The 20710-nt window shown below is 38.1% G+C and overlaps 1 long non-coding RNA gene across 1 annotated transcript in view; it reads left to right on the forward strand.

Annotated features, from left to right (window-relative positions):
* The first annotated feature begins 6456 nt into the window (after positions 1-6456).
* LOC111743783 overlaps positions 6457-20710 on the forward strand; it is an 80197-nt gene continuing 65943 nt past the window's right edge. The window contains exon 1 of the long non-coding RNA XR_002781878.1: positions 6457-6690. This is a non-coding gene — a long non-coding RNA (uncharacterized LOC111743783). The remainder of the gene's footprint in view (positions 6691-20710) is intronic.

Below are 20710 nucleotides of genomic sequence, written 5' to 3' on the forward strand. Positions count from 1 at the left end.
TAGAATCAGGAAATCATTCTTTCTTGAAATAGAGGAAATGATAGAGATAGAGATAGAGATAGAGACAGAGACAGGGGAAGAGACAGAGACAGAGACAGAGACAGAGACAGAGACAGAGACAGAGACAGAGATAGAGATAGAGATAGAGATAGAGATAGAGAAAAGAAGGAGAAAGGAAGAGAGGAAGAGAAGTAGAGGAAGAAGGAATGAAAGGATGAATATCAATTCTAAGACCAAGGATTAATTTATCTGAATAAAAAAACTTCCTTTCCTACCCAGCTTTTCCTCTGAGGTAAATACTGACACATTTTTAAAATCCACTTCAACCCTAGACTTCTAAGGGCTTAAAAAAATTTACAGCTGATCTTGTGAAGAGGATTTACACTAATTTTTCACATAGGTTCACTCCCCTGCTGGACTCCAACTTAAAATCTCTGTGAGATGCCACTCTCCACAGTACATGTAGCACCGAAAACCTTGTCGATCAACCTCTGTAGACAAACTTAGATTCTAAATTCTACTTGCCCAATGCATATGCTATAAAGATGATTCTGACAGTAATGGCAAATGTAGATTCTACTAGATAGAGTTTGTAATTTGTTCATCTTACATGTTTCTACAGATTAGCATTTTGAAAGGTATTGGAAAATGAAGATAACAGAGCCAGTAGGTGGAACGCCTTTGTTGATGTTTGATACTCCTACAATAGCAAAATTTCTCCTTTTCATGACCAAGTACTCTCTAAAATGGCATATTTTGTTAAATGTATAACCCAAGGGGGAAAATGTCCTAAGAGAGACAGACTTTTTCATTCATTAAACCATTCCTCAACCCATTCGATGTTTGCTAAGTTCTTTTCGTGTGTCAGAAACAGGGCACCGAGAGTTGAAATGTCAAGATAAAGGATACAGTCCTGTCGTCAAGGAGCTCACAGCTGTCCTGCTCAGTGCCTCAGGAAAGAACTAGATATAACTTGTTGAAATGGGATACATTAGAGAAAGTTGGAGGAGGATGGGTAGGACTTGCAGGTAGACTTGCTCACTGGCAGGATGTGAACACTGGGAGCTCAGCTACAGCTGTTGGTGTCGAGAGAAAATTAGGCTCCAGGGCAGTAGCAAAAAGGTGTAGAACAAAAGATTGTACAAAAAATTGTAGTTTGTGTCAGCAGTCGTCTTTAGAGATCTGGCCTGCAGGAGTCAGCACTCTATCAGATGGGGGAGCATGGTAATGGTGGATTCAGGTTGTGTTTGGATATCCAGGCAGCTAGGCAGTGAGAAGGAAGAGTGTCAGCAGAGAGCTGGATGCAGACACTCAGAGTCAGAGGGAGCCTTCCATTCTTGGAGGATGAGCTGCCAAAACAAAGCAGGGGCCCAGTCCTAGAGACTGGCACTGACCAGGAAACAACACATGGACTCAGGCAACAGGAACAAAAAAGAAGTGAGTCTAAGACCAGGTCCATGGAGATAGAAACGAAGAGCATGGGCTTTGGAATCTAAGACTATATGGTTTGAATCTTAGCCTCCTAACTTTCAAGAAGGGTGACTTTGATTAAGTTGTTTCTGAGCTCAGTTTCCTCATCAGTAGAATGGGGATAATAGTATTTCCCTCACGAAGCGGTGGAAGGATTTTAATGATAACGTTTAAAGTGGGAGGACGAGGGAAGTGTATGACTGAGGAAACAGGAACATCCCTGAGAGGCCTATGCTTTCTGCTAGAACCAGAACTTGCTTCAAATGCAGAAAGAGAGTAATAGTGTTCTAAGAAACATGAATGATCAAGGAACCCATCATATCAGCCAACCACTTTTGCTAAAAATGATGCGTTCCAGGCAGAGGAGAGGAAGCACTATAACTGAAATCATGACTGGGGTTTTTGAACAGGCAGGCATTCCTGAGAAAAACCCATATGTATGTGGTGTTGAACTCCCAGTAAGGCTCAGGTACTAACCAATTAAGATGCACACTGGCCAGTATGCTGGCTGGGAATCCCTGCCTGCTGGTTATCAGCCTCATCTTCAGGGGTATGTCAAATAGTGCTGTGAATGCCTATCTATGGGTGTTCCAGTTAGTAATTAATATGTAGAACTTATGGAATGATCTATTTCCAATAGACATTTATTAAGGTAAATTTATATTAAGTAGCCCCGGTAAAAAAGAGGGGAAATTACAAAAAAAAAAAAAATAAATAGGAATCTTCTGAGAAATATAGCTATTTAATCATAACACTTATGATACTTGTATCAAACATTAAAGTTTGTCCTTGAAGTGACCTAGAAATCTAGAGGAGAAAAATATCAAGCTGTGCTTTTCTCAAAAGAAAACTGTTTGCCTTATCTTTGGGTTGAGAGAGATATTTTTTTAATGATATGGACTTCTCAATAATTTTTTAGGATATTGACAAATAAAAATAGTCGCTAACTATTTTTATATAGTTATAAAATCAACACAGAGCTTGGTTTCCTTCAGCAAAGCTGGGCGAAGATATACGCCCCACCTCTGTCCAAGCAATGTCCGGTGAAGTCCCAGAGGGAGTGCTTGTGCTCTTGCTTTGGCCTCTTGACCTCCTAAGCCTTTCTACCTCTTTATGGTAAAAGCCAAAACTATGAGTGGCTTCCATTGCTGCAACAGAGTCCAGCTATAATCACCCAAACCAGCCTGAAAGGTCCCAAAGTAACACTAGGGAAGTACAAATGTTTATTTTTAAGCAAATTATCTTTTTTTTTCTGGTTTTATCAAAAAGCTTTGGTAAAGTTTGGTGTTAAACCATATGTAAATATAGTAACCTCTGAAGGATTTGGCAAAGGATTTTTTTTTTTTTTTTAACATAGACACAGATTTGCTTAGACAAAAACTGATTCTAAAAGCTCCCAAAAGTCCAGTATGAAGGATAAGGTCACATAGAGCAACATACACTGATGAGGAGTCTGAAACAGACTACGCAGGTGCCTCAAAAAAATGTCTTTCTTCATAATGTGTGTTCCTCATGCTGAGAGAGGCTGTGTGCTTTGGATTTGTACAGGTGTTGAAAGGCAGGTGTTTTTTGGAGAGAGATATTTTGAGACTGACTTGACCAATCCCATATACAATCTGAATTTTTCTTTAAAACACTTTCAATTTGTTTTCTCAATACAATCTTCTTCAGGCTGAGAGCTGTTTTTCCCTTCAATGCTAAGGGTTTCTATTTCAGAACCTCTTATTAGTGTCTTGTGGTGTCTATGAGTGAGGTGGGTCACAGTGGGTACTCTACATGACATCATCTAGATTCGTGCTGGGTATCCAGTAGTGTTTCACCCATATCATGACTGTAAATAGAAATTGAGACTGGAGCACTGATCCATTCCCATGAGTGCTAAATTGCAGTCCCACCCAAGAACCCTACAGGTCCTTCTCCTGCAGCCCGGCCTCCACGACCCTGGTCATCTGGTTGGATATGCGACCAGCGGGAAAGAGAGTCTAAGTACATTATTTATATGTTTTGCAATGTGCTTTATAAGTTTTTTTAATAACAGTAATATGATATTAAGATAAAATTCAGGTCCATTTTGCTTCCTTCCTCAACTACCTTCCTCTACTATTCTCCCAAGGGACAACCCGTGGTAGTATCCTGCAGTACATAATTCTATTTATTACATCTATATGTATCCATCTTCAATATATACAGTGTTTTTTAAATTTAAAATAATTTGTATCCTACCATTCAAATATTTCTGCAACCTGTTTTTTTCCTCTCCCAGTTTTTTCTAAAACTGCTATTTTAATGTCCTTGGGAATATAATGTCCTTTATTTTTCATTCTCCTTCTGATGGATTTTAGATTGTTCCCAACTTTTTTGTAGCTGTCTCCTGTGCCCATATTTGCAAGTTTCTCTGGAGGAGAACTTCCTAGGTCATGAGGGATGTAAATTTTTAGCTTTAATGTATTGTTAATTTGATATCAAAATAGTTAACTTTATTTTCATTCTGACTGGTAGAATATGAAAATTCCTATTTTCTACATCTTTTTCAACCACACATATTGCCAGGTTAAACATTTTGTAGATAATCAGAGGGATATAAGGAGGTATCTAATTTAATTTATATTTCTCTAAGTGTAGTGAGGAGGAGCATATTTTTTGTGACTTTTGGTAATTTTGTTCTCCTTTTCTGTTTCCTATTCATATTTTTTGCCCATTTTTTTTAAAAATTGGGGGGTTTGTTTTGTTGCTTATTAATTTTATTCTTTGTGTATCTTAGATATTTTGATAATGCATATTACAAATATCTTCTAGTCTGTGGTTTGTTTTTTAATAAAATTTTTAAGTTACGCTTTAATTTTTATGTCATTTAAAAATTATAAGCAAATTTATAAATCTTGCCATTTATTATTCATGCTTTCTGTCTTGTTTTAAGAAATTCTGCTTAACTCAAGATCATGAAGATAATCTGTATATTTTCTTCTAATAGTATAAAAGTTTTTATTCACATATTTCTATCCTTTCTATAACTTATCTGTGAATAGAGTTTTAGGTTAAGATCTCATTTTATTTATTTGCATATAGGAAGCCAATTTTTTCAATACTGCAATTTTACAATGGAAATAACTTTCTGATTATACAAATAATTCATGATCATTGCTAAAATTCAAAGAATTATTTAAAATATGAAGAAATACATTAAAAGTCACCTGAAATCCTACTGCGCTGAGTTACCACTGATATTTTCAATATCATTTGTCAATAGTCTGTTCTTGCTCCACTTGTTTGTAATATCTCCTCTGTCATACAAAGAGACTTTTCTAGCACTCAGACAAACTTAGAGAATTAATTTTAAATCTGGTTATAATTTATAGAATTCGAAGCATTAACTTTAAGGAGTTTCAAGTTAGGGTACATCAGGCAAGGGCCTGATTTCATTAAGCAGTGTAAATAAGTAAAAAGAATAAAAAGAAACATTAATTGAGAAATAAGGTTTCCCAGGAATAGCCAGTTCTTCTATGGGTTGGGAATATGAGAACTAAGAACTGCAAATTTATGAAACTGAGGCACAGTTCTCTTAGGATCCCATTCAGCATGCCAGGTTCACTTTGCTAAATGTTTTCAAATGATGACCGTTGACATTTCCGCTAACAAATAACTTACCTTTAATTTTTTCACAGAAGTACACAAGGAGAAACAGAACCAATTCCTAGAAAAGCATTGTCTAACTCACTTTGATAAAGTATGAATACAGTAGTCCCCTCCTCATTTGCAGTTTCGCTTTCCATGGTTTCAGTTACCTGTTGTCAACTATGTTTTGAAAATATTAAATGCAAAGTTCCAGAAATAAACATTAAGTGTTAAATTATGTGCCATTCTGAGCAGCATAATGAAATGTCACAAGTCCCAGGATATAACTCTGTCCTGTCCAGGACATGACTCATCCCATTGTCCAGCGTATCTATGCTATATAAGGTCCCCGCCGGTTAGTCACTTAGTAGCTATCTTGGTTATCAGATGGACTGCTGCTATATCACAGTGCTCTGCCCGAGTAATCCTTATTTTACTTAATAATGGCCCCAAAGCACAAGAGTAGTGATGTTGGCAATTTGGATACGCCAAAGAGAAGCCATTAAGTGCTTCTTTTAAGTGAAAAGGTGTGTACAGTATATTAATATATTTTGAGAGACGGAAAGACCACATTCACCTAATTTTTGTACAGTAGATTGTTATAATTGTTTCATTTTATTATTAATTGTTGTTAATCTCTTACTGTGACTCATTTATAAATTAAACTTTATCATAAGAGTGTACGAGTAGAGTTCAGTACTATCCGCAGTTTCAGGCATCCACTGGGGATCTTGGAACGTGTTCCCCGCAGATAAGGGGGGACTCCTGTACCTGCCTCACTCTGTTTTGGAGGGTCTATGGAAAGAAGTCATTTATCATGTTTCACTACCACCGAGAAACAGGTGATCATATTTTTCTTCTGCATACACAAATATCATCCTTCGGTATCTTAAGACTTGTTATTTTTCATGAAACTCATATATAAATTCCTCTAGGGTACATTAAAAATACATCTGATTTGTGAATTAAAAAATCATTAATACATATAGACCATGCCTATCAGCACATAGGATGAAAAGAGTCCTTATGTTTTCTGTCTTTGGGTCCATTTAATGTCAAGTGAACATTAATGAAGTTACTCAGCTTTTATACAGATAGACATTCTAACGATATATATGGCATGGATTTTTGCAGATGTATTCAGTCATTATTCATTTCTGTTGCAAAGTGGTTTAAAATGTTTTAAACTATTAGAATATTACGTGTAGAGTTTAGTTATAAAAGAGATTTGGAAAAGCTACATAAGTATTAAGTTCCTGATCCCAAATACAGCCATATAGAGAGGTTAAAAAATAAAATACCTCTCTTATTATTTACCTTGTCTGTTCTATATCTTCCCCCTTTTGCTGCAGTGTTGAAGCAGACTGGCAGCAAAGAAAACAACAACCCAAAGCATAGCCAGTGTGTTAGCAGTACTGGGCTCCTAGTCCTCCTGACTTGTGAGTTTGTGTTGACTCGGGTGAATCAGAACGACTTCTTTCCAAGGCCTCTGCGATGGAGCCAGACACAGACAAGTTCCAAGCTCTTCCTGACCACGTGCTGCCTTAACACGCAGGGGGCATTTGCTGCTTAACCCAGGCTGCTCAACTGCTCTATTGGTCTAACAAGGTGAGTTTGGAAAGCTATTTCCCTTGAGGACACTCCTAAAGACAAAGAAAAGAGGAAATTGCCTATATGTGTGTTTCTGAGACAACTTCAAGGGGTTTTTAGCGGGCAAAAAATTTCCAGTGTGTGGTTTTTTTTTTTTCTCATCTGAAATACACTGTGGTTTCTGACTAGCCTGGTGCTGTTACTCCAATCATTTTACCTGACCTCTTTTTCAAACAGGCGTAAGACAAGACTGAGCTCATACTTTCATGAAAGGCACTCTGCCACCTAAGCAGAACTAACGCTGTTAGAAGAGCATGCAAATTGTAATTTAAAAAAATCCATAAGCCAGCAGTTTCTTTTGACCACAGTGGTTTTTTTCCTCCTGCTCATTCTGCTGAAGCAGCGGCATTGGTGTACACTGCAAGGCTTTAGCTTTCTGTTCTAATTTGCTGTTCTTCTGATGAGAATTGTGCATTTCGGGATGTTTTGTTTGGCGTGTTAAGTGTTGTACATCCAGCTGGATTTTAAATTTCTGAATACATGCACCCCTCCCTTCTTTATTTATCTTTTTTCTTCCATAGGATCTGATATGGAAGTTATACTGTGGGTGCTTGATTACTGAATGTTGAGCGAATGTGTGGTTGAATATGTGAGTGACCGAACAAATATTTCCAGTTTCCTATTTTCCAAACTAAACAGTGCAAACTGGATGGGATCCATTTCAATCCTTGAGAAGAATCTGTAGCAATGCAGAAACAAAAAGATGAGAATTAAAACCCAACAGAATGAGGCAGGAGCTAGAGTTCATTACTCCCATAGTGGTTTTGATTATGTAGATGAATGTATGTAGCAGGGTATATATATTTATGTGTATGTATGTATATACAATATGTATTATTTAATTAACCACATACTTAGACAATTATTTATATAGTTATATGTATGTGTATACATATGTGTATTTGTGTGTGTATATATATGTACATATATAAACATTTTTTTGAGAATGTGCACCAAAGTTACTCCTAGAGAATTATCTTTGTTTAGAAAAATACCTTGATTATCCACTTGTTAGGGGGTAAATAAGGCCCTGGGGCCATGGATGGAAAATATAAGGGAGTAAAGTCATAGCTAAACCTATCTGAATCTAAACATCAGTAGGAACTTGGGAATGGGGGTACAACAGTCAAGAGAGCAGAAGGGAGAGAGTTTAAAGAGAGAGAAAAAAGATTCCACAAGGCTTTGCTTGAGAAAATTGTTTTGGGGGGTAAATCAACAAAAAGAAGCTGAATTCCATGTCTGGATTGGCCCAGAGCAGAAAAAAAGACAACAGTGTACATGGACTGCAAGGGGATTTGGCAAGTGCAGGACTTTGGAACTAGAAGTGAACATGAGTCTGTAAAATCTCAAGAATTAACAAGTAATTCAGGGAGATAATTAGACTTCTCACAGAGCTTGGGTAGATGCTCAAGCAAATTTTTATTAATTCTTAAAAGGTGCTGCTACCTCAACTTATGAGGTAGCTTAAAACTTCCTTCAAACCAGGCTTAGGGTGAGTGATTGAGAAACCTTCTCTTCTTTTCAACAAATCACTCTCATGAATGATCTTCTTAAATCCCAGAGTTATTAGACAAAACAAAAGCAAGAAAATAAACATATAACTGATCCCGCAACTTCTTTCAGGGGTTGTTAACAATAGATATTTGAACTGGGGAGACCAAGTTAGCGGCTCTAGTCCCAATTCCAGTGCTAAATCTGAGCAGCTGCAACACTCCACACAGAATGTTTCTAACTCGGGCTTGTGCATTACAGGCCTTGAGGTAGCAATGTGGGGAGCATAGGGCACCAACGGGGCAAACTGTGAAAATACATCAGGTTAGTCAATATGTTCACAACCCAGTATTAAAGTCTTTTTACCTTAATTCCCAGGGCTATTTTAGTTAATATATTAAAATAGAAAGGTAGTTTTTATACTTGTATGATATAGATGGTTATTGTTCCGGTTTTACCAATAAGAGGACTGTGACATAAGCTTGCTCAGCACCACCAGAGCAGGATTCTGAGTTGGGAATTATGATTTCCTGAGTTGGGGTTGGTTCACTGGACACCATTGTTCTTCTCTACAAAGGGTTTATTGTGAAATGTTTACAATAGCACTTTTAGGAAGAGTTCAATGTCTATTTCTATCTTGGTAAAAATGTGGGTGAATCTATATAAGGGGTGGTAGAGTTTGCTGGCAGAAGGGACAAGGGAATTAACACTTGCTGGGTTCTTACCATGAGTCCAGCACCAGGATCCCTTACCTACATTATCTGCACTTGCCTAAAGATAAAGCAGTAGTGACAAACTCTCTGGGGTGATGTAATGTTCAATACCTTAATGAGATGGGTACACAAAGATGTGCATTTGTCAAAAGCTTCATTTGATACACTGAATATTTCGGCATTTCATTCTTTTAAAATTTTACCTCACAAATAAAAGAACCATAAACAGATATTGAATGCTAGTTAATGATATAGCTACTAGAGTGTTTAGTTATGAAATGTTTTTATGTCTAAACTTACTTTTAAATGCATCTGAAAAATAAGATGGATTGGTGGATGGATAGAAGGCTGGTTAGATGGATCGATACATGATAAAGCAGGTATAGCATGATGCTAATTGTAGAATCTAAGCGATAGATACATGGTATTTGTGGTACAATACTTTAAACTTTTCTATATGGTTGAAAATTTTCATAATTAAGTATTAGAAAAAAAGTAATATAATCAGTTTGTACCAATCTGGCTACTATAGAAAGCTCAGAAATTTGAGTGCTCTGATATCAAATATTCCAGTCAGGCCCGCTTTATAGCTATGTGGGTAAAAGGTCCTCCTTGAAAGTAAAGAAAGATACCAGCTACTTCTAGTTGAAACTGCATTTCTAATATGTAGTGCTCTCTTCTTTGAACCACTGCCAAGTGCTTTTCCAAGATGCAGGTTATGGTCCTCATCTTAGCTGCCTATCAGCAGCATTTGCATCTTTAGCCACTTCCTTTTCAGGAAGCTTCTCTTCTCTGCCTGGTTAGATACCACACTCTCCTGCTTTTCATCCTGCCCCTCTGGTGGCCCCTTCTCCATCTCCTTTACCTACTTTTTAGATATAGAAGCTCCTTTGGGCTGAGTTCTGGGCCTTCCTTTCTTTTCCTTGTGCTCTTTCTCATCAGGTTTTAATGCCACCTCCAGGATTTCTCAAAGCCATGGCTCCAGTGTAGTCCTTTCCTTTCAGCAATGAACCCTTAAATCCAAATGCCTTCCTTGCATCTCCACTTGAACATCTCCCACACACCTCATCCCTATTAAGCCCATATCTGACCTCATGAGCACCCCTTTCCCCAGTTACCAGACCCGCTCCTCTCCCCTTTCCACTCTCAGTGGATGACAGCCCCACATCCTTTTCCCTCACTCTTTAGATGCTTGCTATTCAACCCCAAGTCGGGCGTGTGTCTCTCCCTTCACCTCCCCGCCACCATCCTACTGCAATGGCCATCTCTTCCCAGACTAGTCAGTACCTGTGAGCCAGTGTCCCACCGTGACCTTCACTCCATTCTAATCTAAGTGAAGCTGCCGATGTCATCTTTTTTAAAATGTTAAGTCTGATTCCATATGTTCTCTACTCAAAACTTATCAATGGCTTGCCACTGTTGTTGGGGTAAAATACAAAAGGTCCTCATGCTGGGGCCCCTGCCTGCCTCTCTGTTCCTCCCACCACCTCCTTTGCTCGCCCCACTGGGGAGCTTCTGTTCCTCCAACAAACGGAGCATTTTCCTAACTCAGGGCTGTTGTATAGGGCATTCCCTCTTCTTGGAACATTTCCTGAAATCTTTCCTAGTAAATTCCTACTCACTAAACTTAAATAACGCTTCTTGAGAGAAACTTCCTGACATACCTCTCCCCACCTAAATTATGTCTCACTCTGTTATTGACTCTGATATAGGACTTTACTTTTGTCTTACGGTGGAATTAGTGATTATGTGTTTGTCTGTGTGCTTATTTTGTTCATGTCTGTCTCCCCGGCCAGACTTTAAACTCAGTGTGGGCTGGGAGCCTGTCTGCTGTGCTCACCTCTGCATATGCAGCACCTGACACAAGTCCCTGGCACTCAGGATGTGGTCAATATGTACTTATCAGTTGAATAAACACATGACTGTGCCTCAGGGAGATGCAGTTTGAAAGGTGATGGACAATGTCACAAATCAGTATGGCATCAGGATTCAGCATCAGCAGGCCCTATATAGTCTTCCCCATAGGTGTCAGGAAGAACTCATTCAACATTGGGTGTGAGCATGATGGGCACACACAGCCTGTTCTGAATTATTCCTGTCCCTCCTCCTGGCTCACTCCTCACATGCAGGCGAAGAAAAAGCAAGAAAGAGCACCCAATACTTTACACGTGTGCCAAAAGGACTTCCCAGAATCACATGGTTCTTCCCAGCTCCGTAACTTAGTAGGTATATGACCTCATGTGGAGAATTTTATCTTAGAAGCTTGATGTGCTCCACTTTATTAGAAGTACAAAATGAGCTAATACAAGGGAAAGTGCTTCTTATGCTCTAAACCTATGGACCACCACGTAGATGTGGGTTACTGTGTAGCTTGAAGTATAGTAAAATATGATTTTGCTGTTTTAACAATGAAAGGTACAATTACCAGTTGTCTTACTAATTGTTTTACAGTAAGAATAATGAAAAACTTGATATGCTTTCCATTTAAAAAAGGATACTTAATTATAGATAAGAATATGGCGGAAATGGCCTAATAAATATTATTTCCTAAATCAGCAATTCATGGTCAAAGTTAACCTACACAGCACTTAAATCATGTGAGCACTCAATTGACCTGTTAGTAATAACTTTCTAGGTTATGCCATACTAAAATCCAAGATTTCCTCATAGTTATATATTGTTTTTATAGCAAAAACATCTTTATTTTCTCGTTTGTAAAAGTAATATGTACTCACAAAAATTCAAATGACATTCAAATATAAATAGCAAAAGAAACCCATTTATAAGTATCTTCTCTTTGCCTACATCAAAAATATTATAAAAATAAGTAAAACTTGAAAGCAAATATAACTAAGTCTTATGAACAAACACCACTTGATGAGAATTTAAAAATCTTTCATACATGGGATTATTATCATCATCATAATAATGTTACCATATTGCTAAAAGCATACTTTTTAAATTTATGATACATTTCCAACTTATCAGCTTTTAGTTCTTTCAGGGGAAATGGCTTGCCAATGTGTATTTGAGAATATCATTCTTTTTGGTTCAACAATAAGAACTATAATGTCCATTAAATATTTCCAGTGACTTTAAAATATATAGAACAACTAAGAGAGATAGAAATTGTTAGCAATGGGAAATGACACGAGGACCCATGGTATTTCTTAAATGTTATATGGAAGAGGCAAGAAATAAAAGCTTAGTGGTACATGCTAACTTTGCAGATTATTAATAAATGCAGATATTATGATGGCTTTGACTTTATACAACAGCAATTCATCTGTACTGCCATAAGGAAATAACCAGAAATACTACTATTTTTAAATGCCAGCCTGTCGGCAAGAATGAAGCTAAAATCCCAGGATGTTCCAACAAAAGGCAAAGACATGCCAGGAGCACAGAGTAAACTTTCAGGCTAAATTTGTGTGAGTTATTGGGTAACCCTGGGTTTCTAAATTCTGCTGCTGCATAGATCAACCTACTTGTCAGTAAATAAGGGTAAGAAGTCTACTCCTGTTCTGTATCGCCATCTAGTGGACAAATGACATCCATGTTCTTTGGTGTTTTTGCTTCAGAGAGAGACTTGCCCTAGTTAGCAAGTGAGCTGATGAATATTATTTGAGACAGCGAAAATGAACTAACCTTTGAGTTTTAATTTCCTTTGAACTTTAAAATGTTTGCTTAGTGAAGAAAATCTGGTCTTTCATCATTTTTGATCAAACTTTAGGAAAAAATAAGCAGCATTTATAAGTGGCATCGCTTCCTCTTTTCAAGAATTAAAAATGCATGTGTGTCAATATTTCCACTGAGTTGCCATTAATGCTTAATTTTTTAAATCTCTCTTTTTTGTCCCCCCACCACCAGTCTCTTCCTACCTGATTCACAAGTCTTCAATACTACCTTTACTGTACTGTGTAAGTTAAAGCAAAAAACTATTCAAGTTCCCTTGCAATAAATGTATTTCATATTCTGGTAGCAACACATGAATGGATCCTGATATCAGTACAGTGGATCTTGATCTGTTTTTTAAAAAAGAAAAGATCTATTTTTCAATTTTTGAGGAGTCTTCAAACTGTTTTTCATTACAGAATTCCGCTTACACGAGATATCTAAAATAGTCAAACACAGAAGCAGGAGTAGTATGGTGGTTGGGGGAGGCTGTTCAATGGTGTAATGTTTCAGTTACACAAGATGAATTAGTTCTAGAGATCTGCTGAACCGCATTGTGTCTATGGTTAACAACACCGAATTGCACACTTAAAATTTGTTAAGAGGGCAAATCTCATGTTGGGTGTTCTTACCACAATAATTTTAAAAAGGATGATTAAGGAAGACAATGAACAAAAAAAAAAAGAAAGAAAGAAAGAAAGAAAGAAAGAAAGAAAGAAAGAAAGAAAGAAAGAAAAAGACTATACTAGAATTTAAAATGGAGTGCTTCTCACATGTATAGTATTGTTTTTGTGAAACTTCCGTTACATACATGTGTATTTTTGTGTACTAGGGCATGATGTCAAGGGCTTTTCATTCTGTGGGGCAAGTGCAGAAGAGTTCAAAAGCCTCTGCTCTATTGTTCTCAAAAAAAAAAAAATCAAACTAAAGCTAAAATTTATGCTGTATTTCAAATGAATTAGGTTTCCTTGTGCTTAAACATAATTCTTTATATTTGAAAAAGGCTGTCTTGAGGCAGTCAATGGGATGGCATTAGCGACACACAAATGGGAACTCTGTGATTGCCATCCCAGTCTATTCTCTTCTCTTTGATGTAAGGAAAAGGTAGTACTGATCTGGAAGCTTTATTGGGATGAAGCATAGCCTTTGGAGCAGGACAACCCTGGTTTTGAATCTCTATATGTAAACTTCTAGCTTTATGTTAGCCTTCTAAGTCTCAGCATCCTAATCTGAAAATGAAGCTAATAATTCTTACTGCATGGAGTTGTTGTGAGAAACAAATGGATACTATAGATGATGTGCCCATCACATGGTAGGTACCCAATCTAAGCAGCCATTAGAAATAGTAAGAGGTACTAATTCCCTGACACCATTTTAAAATAGTTATTTTCTTTTTTTATTGCCCCGAATTTTCTATCTTGGAATTGCAAATATCCCTAAAATAATTTAAAACCTATAATCAAGCCTGAACCCCAATATGGATTTTTTTCTTCTTCAGGGAAGTACAGTGAGAGTTTTAACTCTTCAATCTCTTATTTTGTTTACCACTATGTTTTATTTATGACGAATCTCAGTGGAAGTGTTTTCCTTGCCTCTATAGTGCTTCCTGTATTTTATAGAGAATATGGGTTTCTCCTTCTCAAAGTGAGATGCTGTCTTGGGAGACTTACTACCTAAACATAACAGTAGTGTTTTGTGTAAACAGAACAGGTCCCAGGAGCAGAGTGAGGACCCAGCTCATTTTCTTTAAATTAACTTTATATTAGTTTCAAGTGTACAACATAACGATTCAATATTTTTATATATTGTGAAATGATCATGACATAAGTCTAGTTCACATCCATCACCATACATAGTTACAACTTTTTTCTTATGATGATAACTTTAAAGATCTACTTTCTTAGCAACTTTCAAATATGCAATACAGTGTTATTGACTATAGTAACACCGTGCTGTACATTATACCCCAGGACTTATTTATTTTATAACTGGAAGTTTGTATCTTTTGATCCCCTTCACCTATTTTACCCTCCCAACCTCTACCTCTGGCAACCGCTAATCTGTTTCTGTATTTATGAGTCCAGCTCCATTTTGCACCCTTTCCCTTCAGTTCTGTCTCTTCTCAGTCTCTTTCTGCTTTTTCCTCATTTCTTCCCCAACATGCTGTAGCCTTACAGCAGAGGAAACTGAATTGACAAACTATTGCTAAAATTAGCACCTATCTTGCCTCCTCCAGGGGGTGTCCTGATGAAGAAATAAGAAAATGAATGTGTAAGCTGTAAGAACAATGGTGGTTATACCGTCAGATGTTGTTTTTACATCATGAATCCACTCCCCATAATGTTAGGGAAGCAATCGCGTTTGGTGAAACTGCTAGGATCTGCCACTTAGCAGGTGTGTAATGTTGGGCAGGTTATCAAACCTTTTAAGTTTCCTCATCTCTAAATTGGGAAAAATAGTACCTCCTATTCAGAGAGTTCTTTAAGAATCAAAACACGTAATGCCCATAAACACCTTGAAACAGATCTTAGCAATAGTAAATGGTTGCTATGGACTAAATGTTATATTCCTAGAAATTTATATATTGAAGCCTAATCCCCAATGTGATGCTATGTGGAGATGAGGCCTTTGGGAAGTGATTAAGTCATAAGAGTGGAGCCCTCATGAATGAAATTAGTGCCCTTATAAGAAGAGACATGAAGATGGCAGAGTAGATAAACACTGTGCTCACCTCCTCTCATGACCACATCAAAATTACAATTAAATTATAGAACAACCACCCTTGAGAACCACCTGAAGACTAGCTGAACATAACTCTTATAACTAAGGATACAAAGAAGAAACCATGCCAAGATTGGCAGGAGGGGTAGAGATGCAAAATGATCTGGTCCCACATTCACATGTGGCAGTTGAGAATCGAGAGAGATATCTCATTCGTGGAGGCCCCCTTCCTGAGGAGCAAGGGGGTCCCAGTCCCACACAGGGCTCCCCAGCCTAGACCACCAGTGCTGAGAAGAAAAGTCCCCACAACATCTGGCTATGAAAATCAGTTGGGATTCCTTCTGGGTGAGATGGAGAGTTGCTACAGACCCAGGCATCTTCTTAAAGGGCCTGCGCACAGACTTAATCCTCATAGACTCACTTACTTTGAGCTCCAGTGCTGATGCAGCAGCTCGAAAAGTGCCAGGAACATAGAGGGAGGAGCTGAATGGTCTGGCTTCAGGATGAGACCTGGAGGGGCAGCTCTCTCTGCCGTTTTATTCCTTTGCTGAGCTTTTCCCCCAACCCAGCCTACAGGCACAGGCAGGTGCCAAATCAATCTCCATCGAACTTGCCCCGCCCTTCTTGCACACAGACCCGAACATCTTTCAGCTGATACTTTCAAGCAGCTGGCCTCAGCCCATGCTGTGAACTTCCCTAAAATCTCTGAAATGTCCACAAAGCCCAAACAAGCATTGGCTGGCCTCAGCATGCCCTGTGCCTCTTGCTAAGCCTCACCCAGCTCAGTTCTAGTGGCTGCCTTCCTCAGTTTGCAGCATAGTCTCTCCCAGGTATCTCCAAGCCAAGCACAGTTAGCTACAAACCACAGATCACTTGGTAGCTTCTACCAGGTGGCCCTGGGCCAGGCACAAGTGGGACTGACTTGGGCCTGCACCAGAGCCCCTCCTAAGAGGCCCCAGAACCAATACAACTAGTGATTAGTTTCAGACTGCACTAGAGCACCACCCAATTAGCTCTACAAAAGGTATACCCAAAAGTTGGATTCAGCAGGCACCAGAGCCCCACTACACTAAATCTCACTCTGTGTGGTCAGCCCCCATATAATAGATCTTCTGCTATAGTCATTGCCAGTTCTCACAGCCAGTCAGCCTGAGGGTCAATTATACCTACTGATATGCCAACAGTAATCGAGGCTCAACTACAACAGGAGAGTACACACAACCCACACAAGAAACACTTTGGAGCACCTGGCTCAGGTGAGCAGGGAGTTTGTACCACTGGGCCCCACAGGACACTTACTACATAAGAGTAACCTGGCAAGACCGGGAGACATAGCAGATCTACCCAATATGTAGAAAAAAACACAGGGAGGCAGCTACAACAAGGAGACAAAAAACATCCCAGATGAAAGCATAGGACAAAGCTCCAGAAAAAGAACAAAACAAAATGGAGACGAGCAATCTACCCAATACAGAGTTCAAAACACTGGCTATGAGGATGGTCAGTGAACTTAGGAGAAGATTAGATGACATCAGTGAGAACTTACAGAAGCAGTAGAAACTATAAAAAAAAAGTCGGAAATGAAGAATACATTAGATGGAATCAATGGCAGGTTATATGAAGCAGATAATTGAATCAGCGATCTGGAAGACAAGGTAGTAGAAAATACCCAATCAGAACAGCAAAAAAAAAAAAAGAACTTAAAAAAATGAGGATCATTTAAGAGACCTCTGGGACAACATCAAGTGTACCAACATTCACATTATAGGGGTACTAGAAGGAGAAGAGAGAGAGCAAAGGATTGAAAACCTATTTCAAGCAATAATGACTGAAAACTTTCTTATCCTGACAAAGGCAAAAGACATATAAGCCCAGAAAGTGCAGAGAGTTCGAAACAAGATGAATCCAAGACACATCATAATTAAAATGCGAAAAGTTAAAGACACATCATAATTAAAATGCGAAAAGTTAAAGACAAAGAGAGAATTTAAAAAGCAGTAAGAGAAAAGCGGTTACCTACAAGGGAGCTCCCATTAGACAGTCAGCTGATTTCTCAACAGAAACTTCGCAGGCCAGAGGGGATTGGAAAGAAATATTCAAAGTGATAAAAGGTAAAGACCTATAACCAAGATTACTCGAGCAAAGCTACCATTTAGAACCGAAGGACAGGTGAAGAACTTCCAAGACAAGAAAAAGCTAAAGGAGTTCATCATTACCAAACTAATATTATAGCAAATATTAAAGGAAGTTCTTTAAGAAGAAGAAGAAAAAGATAAATATGAATAATAAAATGGCAATCACTACATACATATCAATAATTACTTCAAATGTAAAGGGATTAAGTGCTTCAATCATAAGACATGGGGGGTTGAATGGACAAGAAAACAAGACCAAAGTGTCCACTGATAGATGGCTGAAGAAGATGTGGTACAATCACTTCATAAATTATATAATGCCTAACCACTATGCTGTACACTTGTAACTAATATAAAATAATATTGAATGTTAACTCTAATTAAAAAAAAAGCAATCCAAATAAAAAATAAAGATGTACTACATATATACAATGGAATATTACTCAGCCAATAAGAAGTGACTACATAGATAGAACTAGAAGATATTAGGTTGAGTGAAATAAGTCAGACAGAGCAAGATAAATACCATATAATTTCACTTGTATGTGCAATCTAAAAAAACAAAATAGATGAACAAACAAAACAAGAGAAACTCATAGATACAGAGAACAAACTGGTGATTGACAAGTAGGAGGGGTAGGGAGGCTGGGTGAAAAAGGTAAAGGGATTAAGAAGTACGAATTGGCAGTTACAAAATAGTCATGAAACTATAAAGTATGGCATAGTAATATAGTAAATAATATTATAATAATTACGCATGGTGCCGGGGGGGACTAGCTTTATTGGGGAGATCGCTTTGTAAGTTATATAAATGTCTAACCACTATGCTGTACACTTGAAACTAATATAATATTGAATGTTGACTGTAACTGAAGAATAAAATAAAAGAAGCGACATGAGATTGCTCTCTTTCTCTTTTCCATGTGAAGACATAGCAAGAAGATGGCCATCTGTAAACCAGAAAGAGGGTTCTCACCAGACACAGATTTTGGTCTCCAATCCTCAGAACTATAATATCAATATTCGGTGTTTAAGCTACTCAGTTTAAGGTACTTTTGTTATAGCAGCCTGAACTGACTAAAACAATGATTAGTAAATATCAATGGTTGTTATTATCATACCTCCCAGAATTTTTGTCTTCAAAGGACCAGAAAGGCGGTTCTTAAGTTAAAGTTAATATAAAACTTGTGCTTTGGGGGGAAATGGAAGAAAAAGAAGAAATTTAGGGCTTAGGAGCCTTCCCGATACTCTCAAATCATACCATGTAAGCAACTATCTGAGCTTGATATTGGAGCAGTGAATTTCCATATTTACTGGAAATTTGGATACGGCTTGTGCAATGTAATGAGTGGCTTCATGAATGATCTATTATGCTGTTTTAAGTTAACAATCTTTTCAAACCACAGAGGCTGGTTATTACTTTATAACTCTCATGATAATATTATCTACTCAACTGTCAGCAATCACCTTTCTCCCTTAGTGCTCTGCCTTCAGAATCATAGAAAGCAGAGAGAGATTAGGGGCAAAAAAGGCCTTGGTAGTGAGGACATGGGGAGGAGACAAAAATAAGGGATGGGAGGAAAGGGACAGGGAGTGGGAGAGAACAGAATGCTAGAAGAACCACTTTCTTCTTATTGTTTGTTTTTAAAGGGAATGTTTGTTGACATGTACTATGTGTACCATTCATAGACATGAGATGATTTTAGATGGTATATAGTTAAACATTTTCAAATTTCATGGTATCTGACTGTCAGCTTCCAAAAGACCATCAAAAAACCTGTTGAGCAAGCAAAACTGTTTATTAGACTTACTGTAAAAAGAGATCACTGCTTTGACAATTTTTAGTTAGTTGTACTTCAGAAAGAAAAGTTCAAGGAAGATTATAAAGTTTGGAGGTTTGGGCTCAAGTGGAAGAAGGTGGGTCTTTTAAGGTAGAGAATGGATTTTGGTTGGGCATAGTTTATGACATACTTATTCAGAATTTGAGAACATAGAAGATGAGGGTCTAGAGGAATAAACTGCTATCTAATAACAGTTTGCTCAGGTAATCAAATTGTTTACCTGAATAAAGTCATTTGCAAAAATTTCCTGAAGCAAACAGTAAAGTTATTTATTGGTGTATGGTCTTATTTCTGGGGCAAGGATTTCCTGGAACAAACAATTGTATCATGTTGGCACAGACGGGCTCAGTTCTCACAATTATGTGTTTAACTAATGTGTGTTTAAAAATATATAACTAACACCTCAAACTACTAATCTTAAAATGATATTATTTAGGACAACTTTAAATTAAGTTTAAAGTTAAAAGCTGAGTTGATTCAAAGGAAAACAATGAATAGTATAGATGGTACTCAACCATGAGAAAAAATTGTGACTACAGTGTATGAAAGACTGTGGTGTGAAATATACTGTTCAATACTGTGAGAATGTCCTGGTAGAGACTAGACTGGAGGACAGTTCTCTCAATGGGCAAGACATGTAATCCACAGATGAATCATCAGAGAGAGAGCCAAGGGAAGTGGGGGGGGGTTTTCAAGAGCTGGTCACCTGGGCTGGGAGGGGCATGTGACTCCCTGGGTTTAGTGTCATCTCTGTTGTGCAAATGAGCTGAGAACTAGAAAATTCCCCCTGGCTGGAAACTCTGACTTAGTGATGTGTCTACTTGGGGTTTGAGCTTTCAAATAGGAAGTAGCAGCTGCTATTGGAAGATGCTATGCAAGGTAGATGGGTTCCCCAATAGTGGCACCTGCCATTGCGGTCACTAGGCTCCATGGCTCTAGCTGCCAACTGAACAGTATAGTAAAGAGGAGCCAAGACTTGTTTAAAGGCAAACCAGCCAGAATGATTTGGTGATGAATATTTTGGAAAAAACGAAAAAGATAGAAAAAAAGTCAAGGGAAGCTTTTAGTTTTCTAGAAGCCAGAGCCATAGAAACTTCCAGGCTGGTGTTGTTATCAGGGAGGGAGGACACATCTCAGTCAATTCAGACCAAAGTTAGTTTGAATTACAGGAGAAGAACCTTCTGGGCCAGATAGAGAAGGGCCTTCCTTAGGCAGAAAACCCAGAGACCAGAGTAGAATCCTGTAGGATCTGTTGTCCTCAGGAGACAAAATAATGCTTTGTCATGGGTCAGAGGGGTGATGGGGTGGAAGGTGAGCAGGTGTGAGGCAGCAGGTCCTGCAAGTTTCTGAGAATCTCTGTATTGTGCTCATCAGGGATGCCAACTTGAATGATCCTGGAATG

This window comes from Pteropus vampyrus, unplaced genomic scaffold (assembly GCF_000151845.1).
Source record: "Pteropus vampyrus isolate Shadow unplaced genomic scaffold, Pvam_2.0 Scaffold122, whole genome shotgun sequence".
Lineage (NCBI taxonomy): Eukaryota > Metazoa > Chordata > Mammalia > Chiroptera > Pteropodidae > Pteropus > Pteropus vampyrus.